Here is a 22,231-nt window from a genome sequence, read left to right on the forward strand (position 1 = left end):
TAATCATTGTTTATTTCTAACTGTACACCACAACACATTAATTGTTGGTGCAGTTTTGATTGGTGTATAGTATTTTCTCTTTATTTCTTGTGTTTTTTGGGACTCACCCTTAATGAAATGAAAATTTAATGAATGAATTTAATGAAAATCTATGCACAAGGAAATTGTAGTTGTTAAAAAAGCTACAATTTAGTAGTATATCATTTTTTTCGTATCTCCAGTATTTTGGGAGATATTGTGAAGAAAAAGATAAAAAATACGAAATTGTAAAAATACAATTTTTTTTAAACTCAAATATTTCTAAAATTAGGCCTTTTAAATAAGTCAAACTTCTTGGGTGTATTGATAATACAAATATAAAAGGAATTACACAGAGCCGAAGACCAGTTTTTAATTAGGAGGGTTGTTAGGGGGTTGTTTTCACAGCTTTTTTGTAGAGAAAAGCAGGTACCGACCTTTTTTTTGATCAATTTTAACGCTAGAAACTTTTTATTACTATTTTTTAAAAGGTCTAATTGTATACTTGAAAAAAGATTATTTAAATTTTCCTCGAAAAATGCAAAGTTTTCCCGTTATTTGGCTTTGAATATTTCAAATTATGAATTTGACGAAAAAGGCTAATAGACCGGTCTAGTTAGACTCAAAAATAGGAGTGAGGCTACAATAATCACCATCAAGCTGAAAATTGACATGATTGTTCAAAATACCATCATAAATGAAATCTAAAAAGTCCTCATAAATCCGACCCGAGTTAAAAAATTTACGCGGGGTCAAAGGTCACCAAATATGGTTTTTAGCGATTTTCAGCGAAACGGTAAGTTTTATCATAAAATTAGTTCAAACAAAAAATGTAGGTTAGATAATTATTTATAAAATATATCTTAACACTTTTTTTCCTAAGAGGCACCGTTTTTGAGATACAACGATTCAAAGAGTTGAAAGACTTCTAATCGTCATATTATATGTATTAGTACACCAGGTATATACACCACTGACGCAGCGTGACGCTGTAATACAAGTAAACATAATATTCTATCGGTCAACTTAACTTATATTACACATAATAATATAAGATTATAAATATGGTAATGTTTCATATTTATTATTTAACAGCTTGCGGTCTACCGAGGTATGCAATGTATAAGCTGTATTATATTACAGTGCCAACAAAAAAATCTTTACAAAGTGAATGTAACGCGAAAATAATAAGAATTATTTGAATTTTACGGCTTAATCCCAACAAAAATAGTAAATTGATATGATAAAGTATTAATTTATTACAATTCTTTTTATTTATGCGCCTTAATTCAATTTGTAAAGATGGGTTTTGTCGGAATAAACAAGTTCGTCGGCTAATCTAATCATCCTACCTAGTCTTTTCTCAGAAGGGTTTGAATATAATAATGAAAGACAACTTTCTAGGCAAAATGTTTATTGCTAAATACTAATAAATATTTCATTATACAATAAACTTTATGCAAGTTTTGTTTGTTTACTATTATGCAAATTACACCGTAATCTTATTAAGTAGACTAAAACAAAAATATAAAGCTTTCAGCGAAAAGTACGATTCCTTCTCCTCATTACTTAAGCACTTGTCAGGGCGTGGTGATGCTCTAAATATTGTTAGCTTGCTGGCTCTATTGCGATCTTGTACCAGATGTACTGTTTATTGTAGGGAGTCTTCATTTGGTCTGCCGATCGTGCTGGGATCTTCCTCTTAGTTATGGCCTTCTACGTTTCCTTCTATTAACATTAGTGCCATAGTCCACGTTCTTCTGGCTATGTGGTCGAAGTAATTTAGGTATGCTCCGTTTACTCTTTTTATTAGCCTGTCTTTTATATGAAGCTCTTCCAGAATTTACAAGTTGATTCTGTATTCTGTCCTGGACATGCGTAGAATTGTTCTATAGGTTCATATTTCGAAGACTCATATTTATTTGGCTGAGCTTTTATCGTACACATTTCTTATTAGGTTAACTAGGTGGTTAGGTACTCTTATATTTTCTATTATACTCAAGAGTGGATCCCATTTTACTAAATCGAAAGCCTTTGTGTAATCTACGAAACAAAGCAGCATTGGTAAATTGTGTTATCTCGCTTCATTATCTGTCTGGTGTTCAATATCTGCTCACGCATTCCTTTTCTTGGTACGAATCCGCATTGTCCTTCGGCTATCTCAGGAAGTAGAAAGTTGCATGAGGTTGCAAAGGATACAGATTAATTTGCACTACTTATCAGGCCAGTCACCTGAAATCCATATCATGTTGAACATACCCAGTAGGCCGGGCCGAAATTTTTTTTTTTACTTTTTCTACATGGCTAGTTGCCAAAAATTGGAACTAGTATTTATAACGTGTGATCCAAAATTATTGTCACCATAGGTGGCTCTGAACGACAGAGATAGCTATACAGTGCATGTCTATTCTTAATTCAGATATATTTACCAGTTTACGTCAACTTTGCAGTGAACGTCAACTTCAAGAAAAGTTAGTTTATGTAGAGATGTTGGTTGTTTGATTTTATTTATTATTGTTACTTATAATTTTGTTAATTCTTTTTATTTTTGATTCAAGTTCGGTGTTAAAGGTTTTTACTGATTTTTTATGTTTTATAATGTTAATCAAAATGAATTGATAAACCAATGATATAAATTCAGATTAAAAGAGGACATACGTAATTTTTTGCACGGCTAGCTTTGATCCCAATAATTTTGGATCGCTCGTTATAATCCTATACCAAATTTGGGCCGGTTTAAAAAATAATTTACCGGGACCCCTGGCCCTTAAAAAATTTTTTTTGGGTGGAAATGTTTTTTTTTTAATTTTTGTACAAGGCTAGGTGTTAAAAGTTGGAACTACTATTTATATAATCCTATACCAAATTTGGGGCGGTTTAAAAAGTAATTAACGGGGCCCACCAGCCCTTAAAGAATTTTTATTTTGTTAAAAAAATGTTTTTGCTGTCAAGCCAAAGAAAGATACTACAGTCGACAGGAAATAATACTAAAGCTTTTAAATGCCGTTTTAGAAGATCTAAACTAAATTTTCAAAGATAATACAACGCTGCTCATGGATAAAAATAAAATTCGGAGAACACAAAAGGTCCCTATTCGTATTCTTAGACGATTGGATCCCTTCTTCCCAATTGCGAAAAAATGCCCGTTATTAAATTTAAACCCATAGAAGCTGTCCTGCCTCATGTAAGTGAAAATTCTCCAAGTTCAGATCAACAGTATTTGTAAAAACTATAGAATTATGTATATAGTTTTCTACAATTATTATAATAATAATTGAAGATGGAATATTATGTTCTTAAAGTTTGGCAGAGAGAAGTCCAGGGAAGATGGCACAAACACGTTGGTTCACGACAGCTAACCGCATTCTTAGAGTATTATGTAGCTACAACTGTTCCTTGTGAAAGCTTAAAGATTTTAGCTGAATTTGTATTACACAAGTATATTCTCGTATGAAGTTTGAGATAAAACCACAGCCAAGATTGGAATATGGTGCCAGGCATCTATGGAAATTAATGCAGGCCTCGAGAGATTTTACGAATAATGTCTCATCAATTATCAATAAAGTTATTCAAGAAAATGCTTAATTTGAGCATCCGGAAATCATTCAAATTTGTATGTTAACAGATTCACGTTAAAGTATTAGAGAGGTTGCTGTCAGAAGAATTTTAAAATGTAGGAAGGCTGGTATAACAATTGCGTTTTCATAGTAGGTCTCCCAAATCCCTAAATTAATTTCGATGAAGAAGATTACATACATCTCATAGTGAGCGGGTGGAACTCGCCGTACAGCTACCTCATCATGGTGAGTTCTGGGTTAAATGAATATACAAAATAATGTTAAATATGTGCATAATAGAACTCCGCCATTGCCTGGTCCCAAGTCCAGGATGAGAAAGGAGGAGGGTTGTGCGTTGGGCTAACAACCCAACCACGTAAAAAATATTTTGTTATGGAATCGTCAAGATGCCTCGGAACTGGAATGAATAAAACGATGACGACAAGTGCTATGGAAATGGATACGAGAAAGGTTATATACAGGGTGTCCAGAAACTCTACCGACAAACGAAGACAAAAGATTCCTCAGATAATTTTAAGACAATTTAACCCAATTCACCTAGTCCGAAAATGCTTCCTAAGGGAGCTAGAGCTCTTTGAAGATGGCGCCATGTAATTAGTTTTTCTTAAATAACTCCAGAACGCTTATAATTAGAAAAACGAAAATTTGTATACATATTTACTTTCCAGAAATGAATCTATTCCATCCATTGCGAATTTTTAATACCGGTCATAGGCGTCCGTTTTGGGTAGGGCACCGGTTATTTTATCGCATAACTTTTTTGTCGTCAACTTTTAAGCATCTTTGTGCTCTTACTTTAAGTCCGTAGGATACACCGTTTTCTAGAAAAATCAATTTGAATGTTTTTAGTTTTGGGAATTTGAAAAAAAAAATTGAAAAAGAAATTAAAAAAAAACGATGTATTTTACCAACTTAAAGCAAGAGTAATTTTTAGTACTCGAATATCTCATAATTGAATAATCTAGTGTCAAAAATACTTAAAAATTAAAGACAATAAAGTTATCCTATAAAAAATAACTCTTGACCTACCCAAAACGGACGCCTATGACCGGTACTAGAAATTCGCCATTAATGAAATCGACTAATCTCTGGAATATAAATAAATGTACCAGTTTTCACCTTTCTAAATAGTTTTTTTTTTAATCTTTTTTTTTAAATTCAAAGAACGAAAAATTTTCAAATAGAATTTTGTAGAAAACGGTGTATCCTATCGACTTAAAGTAAGAGTACCTTTTAGTACTATAATACTTCAGAATTTAATAATTCAGAGTCAAAAATGCTTAAAAATTAAAGACAAAAAAGTTAGGCGATAAAATAACCGTTGCCCAGCCCAAAACGGACGCCTATGACCGGTACTAGAAATTCGCAATGGATGGAATCGATACATTTTTGGAAATTAAATATGCATACCAATTCTCGTTTTTCTAAATAGAAGCGTTCTGGAGGTATTTAAGAAAAACTAATTACATGACGCCATCTTCAAAGAGCTCTAGCTCCCTTAGGAAGCATTTTCGGACTAGGTGAATTGGGTTAAATTGTCTTAAAATTATTTGAGGAATCTCCTGTCATCGTTTGTCGGTAGAGTTTCTGGACACCCTGTATATGGGCTGCTGGAATGTAAGAACTATGTATGAGATCGGCAAAACTAATCAGGTAGCTGCTGAGATGGACAAAAACAAAATAGAAATCCTAGGAATAAGCGAGATAAGGTGGAAAGGATGTGGAAAAAGACTACAAAATGGAAAAACAATCTTATTCTCGGGACATACACAGGAAACTGCCAAACATGAGGGCGGAGTGGCCATAATGCTGGGAAAAAACGCAGCACGGGCATTGATAGATTGGGAGGGTGTGACAGATAGGATTATAATAGCAAGGTTTAAAACAAGATTTCGCAACCTCTCAATAATAAATGTTTATGCTCCCACCAACGACAAAGAACTGGCAGTGAAAGAAGAATTTTACGAGCAACTGCAAGCTGTATATGATAGAATGGAGGCAAATAATAAAAGTGATATCTTAAGAGTGATGGGGGATATGAACGCCAAAATAGGTGGAGAAAATGAGGGAAAAGAGTTTGTAATGGGTAGGGAAGGCTTAGGAGAAATAAATTAAAATGGTGAAATGTTTACTGACTTCTGTGCCCAAAACAACTTAATGATTGGCGGAAGTATCTTTCCACACAAGCGCATACACAAGATAACGTGGATTTCCCCAGGAGGTGAAGTACAAAACCAAATAGACCACATTACAATAAATAGACGATGGAGGAAATCACTACCGGATGTAAGATCTATGAGAGGGGCAGGTGTAGGGTCCGATCATGTATTAGTGAGAGCGAAATTCACAGTTAAGCTGAGAGCAGCAGCAAAGAGAACGCCGAATAGAGAAAAATACAATGTTCACTGGATCAGAGATGGAAATGACGTACAGAATGAATTCAGAGAGCGAATGCAGAATAATTGGAGAACGGTCGGCGACATAGAGGAAGCCACTGTTGAGGAACTCTGGAACAAGTATAAAGAGACGATAAAGAAAACGGCAGTGGAAACAGTTGGCTACAAGAAAAAGAGTAACAAACCCTGGATGACAAAAACAACATGGGACAGGATACAAAAACGTAAACAAATTAAAGTCAAGATACTAGGAATGAAAGACGACGATGAGAAGCAGCGATTAGAACAGAAATACTGGGAAAAAATAAAGAAGTCAAAAGAAGCGCAAGAAATGACAAAAGATCATACCACAACGGACTCATTAATGAAGCTGAAAATGCGGCAAGAGAAAACGACCTAAAAAAATTGTATGAAATCACAAGAACCTTGACAAGAACAAGCCGAAATGGTACCACTAAAATAAAAGATAAAGATGGTGTCGTACTGAAAACAGAACAACAAATTCTTACTAGATGGATGGAATATTTCAAAGAAATGTATGAAGAACAGAATATAATAAACGAAATAGAAGAGGAACCTAACAGACAACCAATGAACATGAACACCGAAGAATTCACCCATGAAGAGATAAAAGATGCTATTAAACAATTAAAAAGAGGAAAAGCTGCCGGAATAGACAATATCCCTGCTGAGTTAATCAAAGCAGACATCGAAACGTCCACCTCTATACTGTACACACTTTTAAATAAAATTTGGAGAACCGAAGAGCTACCCAGAGAATGGACGCAAGGCTTAATTGTAAAAATTCCTAAGAAGGGCGACACATCCAAATGTGAAAATTAGAGGCCGATCACCTTGCTATGCACAACAAGCAAAATAATGACCCGAATCATGCTTGAAAGAATGAAGAAGGAATTTGATAAAGTTATAAGAGAAAACCAAGCTGGATTACGGGCACGAAGATCCTGCATTGACCATATTTGTACGATGAGAACGATTATAGAGCAAACATTAGAGTGGCAGAATAAGCTATATGTGAACTTTATAGACTTCGAGAAAGCGTTTGATCGTGTAGATCGCAAAGCCTTATGGAAATTGCTAGAGAAATACGGAATGCCTGCCAAGTATATCAGAATTATAAAACTGTTCTACGAAGGGTCCACAGCATGCATAGTCCACGAAGGCAAGTTAACAGAACAAATAGATATTGGTACAGGAGTAAGGCAAGGCTGTGTGCTCTCTCCAACCTTATTCCTGATAGTAATCGACTGGATCATGTCTAAGGCTACTAGTAATAAGACTGGAATAAGATGGAATGTTTTTAACCAACTTGAGGAGTTGGAATTTGCAGATGACATATGCCTTTTAACAGAAAAAAGACAACACATGCAACGCAAAACTGAAAAAGTAGCAGAGGCAGGGAAAAGGTCGGACTTAACATAAACGTCAGAAAAACCAAGATAATGAAAATAAATACACCAAGAGAAATGGGAATATCACTGGGAGGCACGGAATTAGAAACGGTAGAGAAATTTAATTACTTGGGCAGTATTTTGAACAACAAAGGAGGGACGGAGGAGGACGTAAAACGGAGAATAGGAATAGCTCAAAACGCATTCAATATGCTAAGGAAAATGTGGTCTTCACGTCAGATGAAAACCAAGATAAGATTATTCAACAGCAACGTGAAGACTGTGTTATTATACGGAGCAGAAACTTGGAAAGTGTCAAGAAAATGTATCGGACAGATGCAAGTGTTTATAAATAAATGCCTAAGGAAGATTCTTAACATTTACTGGCCAAACCGCATATCAAACCAAGAATTATGGACAAGAACTAACCAGCTACCTATATGTAAAACAATATGCAAAAGGAAATGGAGTTGGATGGGGCACACACTAAGAAGACCTGATACAGACATAGCGAGGCAAGCCCTAGAATACACACCACATGGCAAGAGAAGACCAGGTAGACCCGTAGAAACGTGGAAAAGAAGTGTGGACAAAGAAATTAGTGCTATTGGGAAAAGCTGGGCGGAAATAAAGATTAGTGCAAAGGATAGGACAGAATGGAGGCAGACAGTTGACGTCCTATGCTCCGCATGGAGTGAAGAGGAATAAGTAAGTAAGTAATGTGCATAATAGTTCAATGTAAAAAGCTTGCATGCCGAATATTGATTCAAGCACAGAGCAGCACAATTCACAACGCAAAAATAGTAAATAAATATGTATTGTTTACCACTCTTTTATATTTTTAGTCCTGAGGGCCGGTTAAATTTTTTTAGATTATGATAAAAGTTTTTTAACGAGATAGTAGCATCGATACTAATACTTTGGACACTAGCCCGGCCCAAAAATAAAGCAAAAAAAAATTTTTTTATGCCCCCAGGAGCCCGGTCAAAAATAATTTAATTCAGCCTATGTTTGGTACACAGTATTAGAACTACAATACACAGCTTTTTTTACTAGCCCGTTTAAAATTTCCCAAAAAAATTTTTTTTGTCCTTTTTCGGCCCGGCTTAATACCCAGTATTATATCTACGTCAATATCGGCCATTATTTTTAGAGTCTCCGCTGGTATGCCATCTATCGATGGGGTTCATTTGTGTCTTAGTTTGCTGACGATGTCACTTTACGAAAACACAAGAACATCATCCTAGTGACGCAGTTGAAACAAGGACATTACCACGGTATTTACGAAGAGAGAACTTATGGATACAAATGAGCAGTTAGAAAAATATACAGTGGCACCTCGATAAGTCGGATTAATCGGGACCGCGGCCGATCCGGGTTATCGAAAAACCGGGTTAGCCGGAGAATATGGTAAAAATTAGTAAAATACATATAAATAATAAACAAATACACATTTTAATTGCAAAAACATGAAATACATATGCACAGTACATCTAAATTACGTACAGTTATATTAAATTACGTACAGTCAAAATGAAAAAATGTTTGTTTTGTCTGATGAAAACCAGACCGGGTTAGTCGGACTTCCGGCATATCGGGGACCGACTTATCGGGGTTCCACTGTATTGATAATTTACGAAGTTATGTATTTTCAGATTGCAGGTTGAACCATCTACTTAACATTACACGATTTTAGCAATAGATGCGACAACACCTCTTAAACCGAGGTAACCAGAATTGCGCATAAACCACCTTTATATGGAGGAAACATGCGCCCCTGGATGGGTAAACCTCTACATGGGCGATATCCTGCTGACGTCAACCAAGACGATTTTGTCAATACAGCGTCAAACTGTTGGTCGACGGCATAAATAATGTTCCTTGAAACAAAAGATTCTCTACTTGACATTCGGGATCAAGTTATTACAATCAAAAATTATCTGAAATATATCGTGTCAAAGGTCCTCAGGCCCAAAACAACAAATGTCGTTATGGATGTCAAGAAACCATAGAACATTTTACCGGAGGCTGCCAGGAATTTGCTAAAACTGAATATAAGTAACTGCATGATTCAATAGAAAAAATATGAGATATAGCTATTAAAATGGAAATTCCTCAAATCAACCATCTCCTATAGTATCAATACGTTCATGGGAGTATGCTTGAGAATGACAACTACAAATTATATTGGGACCGCACTGTGCTCACAGAACAACCAATAATAGAAGATACATAATAGAAGAGACCAAATCTCATACTAGTTAATAATCCAACGAAACAAATAACACTAATTTATAACGTTAAAAGAAAGTCGTCCTTCTAGGTAAGTAGCTTGGTGGAATAAGAAGCTGTCTGATCTCAAACGATAAACAGGGCGGCTCTTTAATAGGGCGAAGAAATCAGGTGATTGGGAAGGCGAAGCGCATAAGGCTAAACTGAAAACCTTTAATAAGACAAACCTAGCTACTAAGGAAAGATCTTTAAGAAAATTCTGTGAAAACATTGTGTACCTTAAAGCGTCAGGGTTAACAAAATCCTCAAAAGAGATAACATTAACAAACCAAGTCAATTACATTGCCCAATGGGAAGTCTACGGACACAGAGAAGGAGACTGTAGAGCATCTTTAAGTGTTCACTTCCAGTAGTCGACACAATTGACTGGTAGTAACAAGTGTTACCAAGCAAACTTTAGCCCAACCAAAAGGGACTTTCTGATCTCTGAAGAGATCTTTGGTTCTCACAAAGTCAGATGGCCTATTGAAACTTTTGAACCTTACAAAACTGCGGGACCGGATGGCATACTTTGAAAGCTTCTCCAAGAGGAACTGCAAATACTTATGGGTCCCCTGATCACAATATTTAGAGCTAGCCATTCTCTGGAATACATTCCCAAAGCCTGGAGAAGGGCAAGGGTGACGAAACAGATTACACCTTAGCAAAATCGTATAGGTCCGACTTCATCCATGTTGAAAACCATGGAAAAAAATATTGAATGAACACATCAAGAAAAACAATCTAAATGAAAACCCACTGCATTAACGGCAATGGGCGTATTTCTATTACAGTGGTACCTCGACATACGAGGGTAATTCGTTCCGTAACCTTGCTCGTATGTCAAATTGCTCGTACGTCAAAGCAATTTTCTCCATTGAAATTAACTGAAATGTCATTAATCCGTTCCAGTCCCAAAAAAATCACTTTAGTTGTTTTTGTTAATTGTTTTTAAATAAGAAAAATGTTTTTACAAGAAGAAACATTTATTTATAAATAACAAAAAATACATACATATTCTGTAAAAACATAAGAAAAAGTGAAGTACTTATGGAAGCGCTTAATTTTCGTCAGCGGTCTTCGCTTTTTTCGTCACACTTTGCTCATTTTCATCTGCAGCTCGTTTAAAAAAACTGTACAAAGAGGTTTGTTTCTTCATCCCTTTCATAAATCACTCGTGCCTTCTCACATATGATGCTTTGTGTTAAGGTTCCTCCGTGAAGCTGCTTCTCTGTCACCCGCACCATCATTAGTTTCTCCATCTATTCATGGTGAGAGGTCCGGAGCTTGGAAATTATTGTAACGCCCTTAGCTGGCATTATATCCTCTATCACCTCCTTCAAGTTAGAAGTAGGTAGTCAAAAAGAGGCATGAATTTTAATAAAAAGCGGTTGCTCGTATCTCAAATTTTGCTCTCATCTCAAAGCAAAACATTGCTCGCTCGGTGGCTCGTATCTTAAAATACTCGTATATTAGGGCGCTCGTATATCGAGGTACCACTGTATTTATCTCTATATTTCTATTATTTATCTCTATATGTATTTATATTATTGGCTGGGTTGGGGGTGGTTACAATTTAATGAAAAATTAAATTTAATGAAAATTACATAAAATTAAAAAAAACTTATCGATAATTAAATTCTTCTTCTTATGGTGCCTATCCGTTACGGATGTTGGACACTAACATAGCTATTCTGACTTTGTTGACTGCTGTCCTGAAAAGTCCGGTAGTGGTTAAGTTAAACCATTTTCGCAGGTTATGCAGCCAGGATATTCTTCTTCGTCCTGGACCTCTTTTCCCAAGCACTTTACCTTGAAGTATGGTCCGAAGTAGGTCATATCGTTGTTTATTGCGCATTATATGGCCCAGGTATTCCAGTTTGCGACGTTTTATGGTTACGACTAGTTCGCGCTCTTTACCCATTCGATGTAGAACTTCTTCGTTGGTAACTCTGTCTATCCAGGAAATCCTCAACATGCGTCTATAGCACCACATCTCAAATGCTTCGAGTCTCTTCAGTGATGCTTCAGTTAAGGTCCATGACTCCACGCCATATAAAAGAACAGAGAATACGTAGCATTTTAGTAAACGAACTTTTATTTCCAATTTTATATCGTGGCTGTTAAAAGATTTTTTTCATTTTGACGAAAGCTGATCTTGCCTTCTCGATCCTTATCTTAATTTCCGTCGATTGGTTCCACTGTTCATTTAAGTTTGCACCCAAATAACAAAAGTTGGTGATTTGTGTTATAGGTTGTTGGTTAACTAGTAATTGACCAGGTGGTATCCTATTTTTGCTTATAACCATGTATTTGGTTTTTTTGAAGTTAAAATCAAGCCCAAACCTGCTACTTACGTCTGCCACCCTGGAGACAAGTGTCTGCAGACCTTCAAGACTGTCTGCAAAAATGACAGTATGATCAGCGTATCTTATGTTGTTCAATCGTTCTCCGTTTATAAGTATTCCCTCGTCTATGTCTGTTAGCGCTAGGTTCATAATGTGCTCTGAATATCATCATCATCATCATCATCATCATCATTCTCTTTGCCTTATCCCTATGCGGGGTCGGCTTCCCTAATTGCATTTCTCCACACAATTCTATCCTGGGTCATATCAATATTAATCCCCTTTACCAACATGTCCTGCCTAATCGTCTCCCCCCACGTCTTCTTTGGTCTTCCTCTCCTACTCCTTCCAGGAATCTGCACTTCAGCTACTCTTCGTATTGGATGATTAACGTCTCGACGTTGAACATGACCAAACCATCTCAACCTATGCTCTCTCATTTTAGCATCAATTGGTGCCACACCTAGACTTCCCCTAATATACTCATTTTTAATTTTATCCTTTCTTGTCACTCCACTCATTCTCATCTTCGCCACATGCATTCGTTGTTCCTCTTTCTTTTTCACTGCCCAACATTCAGTTTCGTACATCATAGCCGGTCTTATGGCTGTTTTATAGAATTTTCCTTCCAGCTTCATTGGAACTTTTCTGTCACACAACACACCACTCGCTTCCTTCCACTTCATCCATCCAGCCCTAATTCTACTGCATGCATCTCCATCTATTTCTCCATTACTCTGTAATACCCATCCCAGCTACTTAAAACTATTGCTTTTTACAATCAGTTCACCATCCAAAGATACCATTTTATTTGTAGTAACTCCATCTTTAAATGAACATTCCAAATACTCTGTCTTTGTCCTACTAAGTTTTAAACCTTTTTCCTCCAGAGCTCGTATCCACTGTTGCAGTTTTTGTTCTAAGTCTCTTTCATTATTTCCTACTAACACGACATCATCAGCATACATTAAGCACCATGGAATGTTACCCTGTAGTTTCGCTGTTATCTGGTCCAAAACTAATGAGAATAAATACGGACTAAGCACCGAGCGTTGGTGCAATCCTACTTTCACATGAAATTTATCAGTCTCTCCCTCACCTGTCGTAACACTAGTCATTACTTCCTCATACATATCCCTCACAATCTTTACATATGCATCAGGGACTCATTTCTTATTGAGTGCCCACCACAGAATCTCCCGAAGAACTCTATCATATGCTTTCTCAAGATCAATGAATACCATATGAGCGTTTGTTTCTTTACTCCTGTATTTTTCCATAAACTGCCTTATAATGAAAATTGCGTCTGTTGTTGATCTGTCCTGCATAAAGCCAAATTGATTCTAGGATATGTCGGTCTCTTCACGTATCCGTCTATCAATTACTCTCTCCCATATTTTCATGGTGTGGCTAAGCAGTTTTATGGCCCTGTAGTTTGTACACTGCTGTATATCTCCTTTGTTTTTGTAGACAGGTACTAGTATACTGCTTCTCCATTCGTCTGGCATTTGTCCAACTTCCATAATTCTATTAAATAAACCTGCTAGCCACCTTGTTCCTGTCTCTCCCAATGCTTTCCATACTTCCCCAGGAATAGCATTCCTTTCTTTATTTTTTGAAGCGCTTGAGCCACTTCCTCGTTTGTTATTTTGGTGACCATTGCTGCTACTGTCTCCGTTGGCTCCACAGGCTGTCTGTCAAATTCTTCATTTAATAAGCTGTCAAAGTACTTTCTCCATCTCTTTTTGACATCCTTTTCGTGAACTAGTATTTTAATATTTTCATCTCGGATACATCTAATCTGAATTAAAATCTTTTGCTTTCTTTGCTCTATGTTTGGCTATTTTATATATCTTCGTTTCGCCTTCCCTGGTATCAAGTTGATCGTATAGGTTTGAATACGCTTCTGCTTTCGCGACCATATAGTTTTGAAGATCTGTGTTGGATCTGGTTTCTTGCCACTTTTTATATAATTTTCCCTTCTCTTTTATTTTTCCTTGAACTTCGTTTGACCACCACCAAGTCTCTTTATCCTCAAACTTTTTTTCCTGGCGTTTTCCCCAGTATTTCAATAGCAGTCTATCTAATACTACTGGCTATTTTTTTCCAAATTGTAGTAGAGCTTCCTTTCATGTTCCAACATATTTTCTCTACTATTCTTTCCCTGAATAGACCTTGGTCTATTCAGGGAAAGAATGTGCTCTGAATATGTATTGAACAATAATAAGGACAATATACATCCCTGTCGCACACCTCTTTTTATCTTTATGTCGTCTTTTAACTGATCCCCTACTCTAACAGCTGCGGTTTGTTCGTAATAGATATTGTTTATTATACGGCGATCTCTGCTGTCTAGACCAATTGAATTTAATATTTTCATCAGTTCGTCATGTTTTATTCTATCGAACGCTTTCTGGTAATCAACAAAACACACATATATATCACAATTAAATAATTTTATATAAAATTTAATAAACTTAAAAAAATTAGATAAAATTATATACAATTAAATATAAATAAATAAAATTATAGAAAATAAAATAAAATTAAATAAGTACATTAGATAAACTGTAGCAAAACCGAATAAAATGGCCGGGCCACGTGCTAAGATCGAGTGACGAAAGACTTCTGAACTCCACATTCTGGGAAAGGCCCGACAATTGGTCGCCAAGAAAGAGATGGAAGGACGCAGTAGCCAGTGATCTACGCAAAATGGGAGTATAGCAATGAGAAATAGCTGCTCAGGACCGACAGCAATGGAGGGAAATAGAAAACGCGGCCAAGACTCACATATAAGATAAAATTAAATAAAATAAAACGAATCGATTATAATCAAATCCAAACGAATTGAATCGAATATAATCAAATCAATAAGAAGTATTCACTTCTGTCGGCACTCAGTAAGTGCTAAGCTGTTTTAATGAGAATAGGGGTCATGTGGTAGCTCACTTGAAAGGTAATTCAATTCTTTATTCAGTAATATAAACATTACCATAATTATTTATCGAGGGTGTTCAAAAAAAATGTTTTATTAAATTAATTGACACATAAAAAAATATTAAAAAAAATTTTTAAGAAACGCTTTTCTTTAGTTATGAGTGACTAAACTTAAAAATATTATAAAAAAATCAACCAAAAAGCAAAAAATAAAAAAATATTGAAAAAATCTAACACATCCGTCAAAGAAAATCGTGGCGCGTGTTCATCGAATAAACGGTTTTCGCCCCACGCTTTTCTTTAACGAATGTGTTAGATTTTTTCAATATTTTTTTATTTTTTGCTTTTTAGTTGATTTTTTTATATTTTTAATTTTAGTCACTCATAACTAAAGAAAAGCGTTTCTTAAAAAAATTTTTTTCATATTTTTTTATTTTTTACTTTTTAGTCTTACACTTTTCAAACATTAAAATATATCGACATGTTTATTAAAATATGTATAAAACATATGATGTACTAACATGAAAAGTAGTCGGAATCGGCAAAAAATTTGAAACTTTATTGTTTATTAATGACGCATAACGTAAACAATTAACGTAAAAAGTAAAATTATGTATTGTTCATATCATTAGCTATACAATCCGAAAAGTTTCAAGTTTTTACATTGTAAAAAACAAGAGAATTTAAGCGTTTTCCATTAAAATCGTTTTTTTTATTTAAACTATTAATAAACATGAAAAAAAATTTTATTGACTATTCGTGTATTGTTCCCGCGAATGCATATGTCTGCAAATTTTCATTCATTTGCATTGAAGAAAAGGCGGTCAAATTAACGTCTAAAGATTTGACGCAAACTATTGAACTAAATAAAAGCGTTTAAAAAAGAAGAATGTGTAATTTACTTAATTCAAAATAAATTTTACTGCTGTCAGAAAACAGAAATAAAATGTTGATTTGATAAATAGACATTGCTTTTCGCTTAAATTAAATGTTCGAACTGCCAAGAGGCACGTGGGTGATAGCTTGAATATTGAATTGAAGCAAAAATTAATGTTTATTTGTCTAATAAAAATTTTATTTGATTTTTGACAGCAGTAAAATATTACGCACATTCTTCTTTTTGTGTCAATTATTAATTTACTGTTTCGGGATGTATTTCCAAAATCGCTCTCATTCACGAAATAATGAATTTATATCACACACTGTGTGGGTTGAACATTACGTTATCAAGTGATAAAATAAAAGTCAAACAATTAGGAATGCACGTCATAGATTTAATGACATCATAACCCACCGGTACAAACTTGACAGCAAACAAATTTAACAAATTTTTCCTCACACATTAGTTTTTTCTCTCTACCGTCAAGTTTAAGAAAAAAGCGCTGTTGCCAAATAGAAAACATATCAAAGCAGCTACCGGCTACACTGTTTCTCTTTGCCTTTAAGAGACAATAGTCCGTTCTTTACCGGTAAAATATTGCAAAACCTCTAAATTTTAAAGAACCGCTTGGATTGACATGAAATTTGGCATACACATAGCTAACAAGTCAACGAAAAAAAGTGATATTGTGCCGATATGTGCTTTTGCCCTGGGGGTGGTTTTCACCCCCTCTTAAGAGGGATAAATATTCGTCCAAAGAAAGTCAGGAAATGGATAAACTGGCTAATTTTAAGTAACTTTTGATCTATACAGTTTTTTTACTGAGTCAATACTTTTCGAGTTATTTGGCAGTGAATATGTTCATTTTTTCAACAAAATAACCACGCTTTTAGACGGTTTTTCGCAAATAACAAATACTAAGTATTTTGTCGAAAAAACATTCTTAGCAAAAATATAGCCTGTAAAAAAATTTTAAAAAATGGTGTATACATCAGGTCTCTACACCTAGTAGAAGCAGAGTTATAGCTAATGAAAAATAGGTTCATATTCGTCAAATTCCAAATGGAATATTTTAACGTGAAATAACCAAAAATGAAGCACATTTCGGGGAAAACTCATTACAACTTATTTAAAGTGTTTAAAAAAGCTTCATTTTTGTTTTATAAAAAAAATTTCTAGCATCAAAATTAAACAAGTTACGCTCAAAATAAAGTTAGTCCCTTTTGGTTTTGGTAAAAAAATCGAGAAAACCACCCCCTAATTAGTATCTTAAATGAACTTAATCGTTACGACTTCACAAGTTTCTTGACTCGTGTATATATTGTTTATATGATCTGTAAGTTTCATCGGTTCAAAGTCCTTACTATTGAAAGGGCTGTAGTTAAAAGGGGTTGAACGAGTCACTGATCACAAATGTATGCAAATTTAGACACACCAAATCTTAATCAATTTTTGTCTAACAGAAAAACAGAAAAATACATGATATTCAGAAAAGCAAATCTGACTTTTTTTGTTTTTCGAGATTTTTGGTATCTCTAACAATTTTTAAGTTATTTTGAATAAAAGCATATTTTTCAAAATTTAAATTTTTAAAAATTTTACTTTGAAACCAAATTTTTTAAAAAATAAGCACTTTGAATCGATGAAACTTACAGATCATATAAACACAACATAAATAAAATAATTTGTGGAGCGGTAACGATTAATTTCATTTAAGTTTCTAATTAGGGGTTGGTCTTCCCGATTTTTTTTTTTTTTTTTTGCAAAAACAAAAGGGACCAACATTATTTTGGGCGTAACTTGCTTAAATTTAATGCTAGAAACTTTTTGTAAAAACAGAAATAAAGCTTTTTTTAAACACTTTAAAAAAGTTATAATGGGTTTTCCCCAAAAAGTGCTTAATTTTTTCGATATCTCACGTCGAAATATTCTATTTGAAATTTGGTGAATATGAATCTATTTTTCATTGGCTATAACTCTAGTTCTACGAGATCCAGAGACCTAACGCGTACACCATTTTTTTTACTTTTTTATAGGCTATATTTTTGCTGAGAACGTTTTTTCGACAAAATACTTAATTTTTGAGTTATTTGCGAAAAACCGTCTAAAAATGTGATTATTTTGTTGAAAAGTGAACATATTCACTCGCAAATAACTCGAAAAGTGTCGACTTGGCGAAAAAGCTCTGTAGAACAAAAGTTACTTAAAATTAGTTAGTTTACCCATTTCCGGACTTATTTTGGACATATATTTTTTCACCCCCAAGAGGGGGTGAAAGTCACCCCCAGGGCAAAAGCACACATCGGCACAATATCACTTTTTTTCTTTGACATGTAAGCTATACGCATGCCAAATTTCATATCAATCCAAGCGGTTCTTTAAAATTTAGAGCAAAAACCGTGAAAGAATGGACTACAAAGATAACTATTTGTACTATAAGTGTCAAACTGACATTGTCCTATATAAGGGTATGTACGATTTTTGTTTATTTTTTTTCTTCTTCGTTTATGGCAATTGGGAGATGTGATCATTTAGGCAGCAACATTTCTTAAAATTAACGCCTAACTAAACCTACCTCAAGACTATTACAAAACTAACTGACCAATCAAGGGTAGGGAAGGGAAAGTAAAGTTGGTTAAAAAATCAACTGTCGTTAAAATATAAACTAAATAAATAAAATATATATACTTTGAAAACAATAATTTGACATTATATTTAACCTAAAATATTATGACAGACGTCAGTTACCATTTACAATCTCATCAAATATAATAATGACGTCATATAAACTCGTCACTAATTCTATCCAATGATAGGTGTAATAGGAATGGCATGTCAAAAAATCTTATTATTCCCTATATATTTTTTCAAATTTAGAATCTGGCAGCAAGGGGAAAATTACGTGCATTCGTTATTGGCGATTCGGATTAAGATCGCAGCGCCAATGTGGTATCAAATTGAACCGAGCTAAGGGGCCATTGTGAAGTGTGAAGTTAGTCGTATTGATAACAGTGGAGAAACTACCGGCGCCGCGTCCCATTCTTTACATATTGTATGTTGTATTTGGTTGTATGTTTAGTTTTGTGTTTTAGTTTTGTTCGTTTATCTGTGTTTTTCTTTTAAATTTAATTATATTTTGTACACAAAACACAATTAACCTTTAACGCGAAACAACAAATAACGTAACAACAAACAAAATAAATAACAACAAATTAGTAATATACAGCAACAATTAAACGTGATTAAACCATAAACAAACAAATTCTCCCAACCTAAACAATATGCCGGATGCCATGCCTTTAACCGTCAACGTGAAAGAAAATAAACAATGGCCCCTTAGCTCGGTTACTGCAATATCCTCCAGAGGGCGTATTGCTTAGGACGAGATGCCAATTGTTTGACTTTTCCTTTATTATAATATTTATTTCTATAGGGTTAACCAAAATTATATACTTAGTTAAGTAAAATGAAATTACAATAAATACTCATTCACTATGAGAGTAGTAGTTGATGTGACATAAATTATAATGAGGCGTCTAAAAGCCAAGGGGTATACGTGCAATTTTGGTCAAGTTGGAGATAAGTACAGTAATAGATAGGCAATACCCATTTTAATATTGTGGACAAAGGATACAAGTGAATTTAAAACCACTACTGACATCTATGGATATTTCACTTACATCTTGAAAATACTTTGTTTATCATTTGGCAGCCATTGGACATGAGTAATCTTATATCCCTTGGCCTCCAAACAAGTGTTAGTTATATCGTTTGGCAACCAACTCGTTAATATTTGTTAGTAATTATCTAGTAATTCTAAACTAAATCTACTGTCTAAACTTGTCTAGTAATTTTAGTAATTATATTTCTGCAAAGTTATTACATTTTAGACAAGAAAACAAGAAATGTCAACAGTTTTTTGGTTCATTATTGTGTTATTATATTTTATAAGTTAACAACTTGATATAGATTAATATTATATTAAATTTATAGACTAAGGATTGCAAGAATTCTTCTAATAATCTGCCAAATAGTTTTTAGAAGACAACATAAGTAACTGCGGTTATATCTTCAAAAGAATAATACATATGAACATCACAATGGACTACCAAAAATTTACTGTCATATCTATCTATAGCCCCGAGGAGTGCAAACCTAAGGAGGAACGAGAGGTATTCTACGAACAGTTGCAAACTATCCTGAATGAAATACCTCATGAAGAACCCTTAATGGTTATGGGTGACTTTAATGCACGAATCGGAAATTAAATAGTTCCAGGAGTAAACCAAAGAGTCAATGAAAACCATGTCAACGCAAATGGAGAACTCATGGCTAATCTCTGTGCTTTTAACGAACTGAGAATCAGTAATACATTTTTCGACCACAAGCTTCAGTATAAACATACGTTTGAAAACTTCAGGGGGCACAAATTTCTGATTGATTTTATAGTCACTAATAGAAAAATCTTCCCAAAGCAGATACTAGATATTCGCACTTTAATCACAGCAGACGCAGGGAGTGAACACAAACTAGTCCTAGCAAAAATAAGAACGAAAATAACACCAAAAAATTCTCTACAGGAAATCACCGAGGAAAAATTCAATGTAGAATCACTGTGGAACGACTCTACAAGATAAATGTACCAAAGGATGCGAGCACAGACAAATATAGCAAACAAATATACGACGTCGAAGATTGCGAGCTGGGAGAAAATTAAAAACGACATTGAAGAGGCAGCAACAAAAGCTCTAGGAACACGCAAAGTCATATTGAACAAAAGAAACAACAATACACCATGGTTCAGAAAAGAAATAAAAGAGAAATGTAAAGAGAAACGAGAGGCTTACACGAAGTATAAAACATTAAATACTCCAGAATCCAGAAACACCTATGGACGAATACAAAATGAAACAAAGCAGTTGGTAAGAAGAACAAAAAATGAACACTGGGAACAGTTTACAAAAAGGATGGAAAGTGACTTCTACGGTACACAAAAACAAATATGGAGATTCATAAGAAACCAACGGAAAGAAATGGCAGAATTGAAGGAATACAATAACATACCAGCAAACGAATGGAAAAGATACTTGACGGAACTGTTTAAAGGAAAGGAAAATAATAATCAACACAATAACGTACCTGAATTAAGACACGAAATAGAAATCAGTTTTCAGGAAATAGAGATAGCCATAAATTCACTCAAAAATAGAAAGTGACCAGGACCAGACGGAATAATCAACGAGCTTCTAAAATACGGAGGAGAAAGTATAACCTCAGAGATTACAAAACTTATACAAAAACTAATATTGAACTGCAAGATATCAGACGCATGGAGAAACAGCATAATGATACCAATGTTCAAGAAAGAAGACAAAGAAGATCCCAACAATTGAAGACCTGCCCGGAAAAACGTTGTAAGCGACAAAGTTTTATAAAGTGATGTTTTAATGAAAAAACGTTCTTTATGCGTTAAGCAAACTAGTGACGCTGTTTATTAACATTAATTTCAATTCATTAATGGGCAAGTAATACAAATAAGCAACAATTAAATTCACAAAATTTGGTGAGTAATATTATTAAAACAGTTTTTTGTTATGATCTAACAAATTTCATTTTGGCGTTTGCAACGTTTTTCCGGGCAGGTCTTCAATTATAGAGGTATAAATCTATTGAACACCGCAATTACTCTAACCACAAAAGTCCTAACCAACAAAATAAATAAACTAACAACTTTATCAGATGAACAACAAGGATTCGTTTCCGGAAGATCCTGCTAGACGCAGTATTTGTACTAAGACAAATCACAGAAGAGGCCATCAAGTACAATAAACCAGCATATCTATGTTTTATAGACCTGACAAAAGCTTTCGATAGCATCCAAGTCGAAGACATTTTACACTTACTATAGAAGAAACATACCAATCAATATTATACAAACCATCGAAAACATCTACTTCCATAATCGAATACAGGCAAAGATAAATGGAAAACTAACACAGTTTATACTAGTACAAAGCGGAGTTAAACAAGGTGACTCGTTAAGCCCACTGCTCTCTAATATAATAATAGACGAAATAATAGAAACAGTACGTAAAGGTCATGGTTACAGAATGGGGAACAAAGAAATCCAAATATGCAGACGACGCCGCAATAATCGCCGCGGCAGAAGACGACCTCCAAAGATTAACACACATCTTCAATACAACAGCCAAAAAATACAATATGATAATATCAGCAGAAAAAACCAAATGTACGACAACATCTAAATACCCACTACGATGTAAAATCGAAATTGATGGGAAAATAATAAAGCAGGAAGTCGGATTTAGATATCTGGGAATGTTGACGAGGAAGTATGACAACAAAGCTTAAAAGCAAGTAAAGAGGCTGG

General features: G+C 34.5%; 1 protein-coding gene across 2 annotated transcripts in view; it reads right to left on the reverse strand.

Annotated features, from left to right (window-relative positions):
- The window catches only part of LOC126885107 (probable serine/threonine-protein kinase DDB_G0282963), a 56,934-nt gene that overhangs the window by 10,053 nt on the left and 24,650 nt on the right, over positions 1 to 22,231 (reverse strand). The gene's annotated exons all lie outside the window — the stretch shown is intronic.

The sequence above is a fragment of the Diabrotica virgifera genome, chromosome 5, assembly GCF_917563875.1.
Source record: "Diabrotica virgifera virgifera chromosome 5, PGI_DIABVI_V3a".
Classification (NCBI taxonomy): Eukaryota; Metazoa; Arthropoda; class Insecta; order Coleoptera; family Chrysomelidae; genus Diabrotica; species Diabrotica virgifera.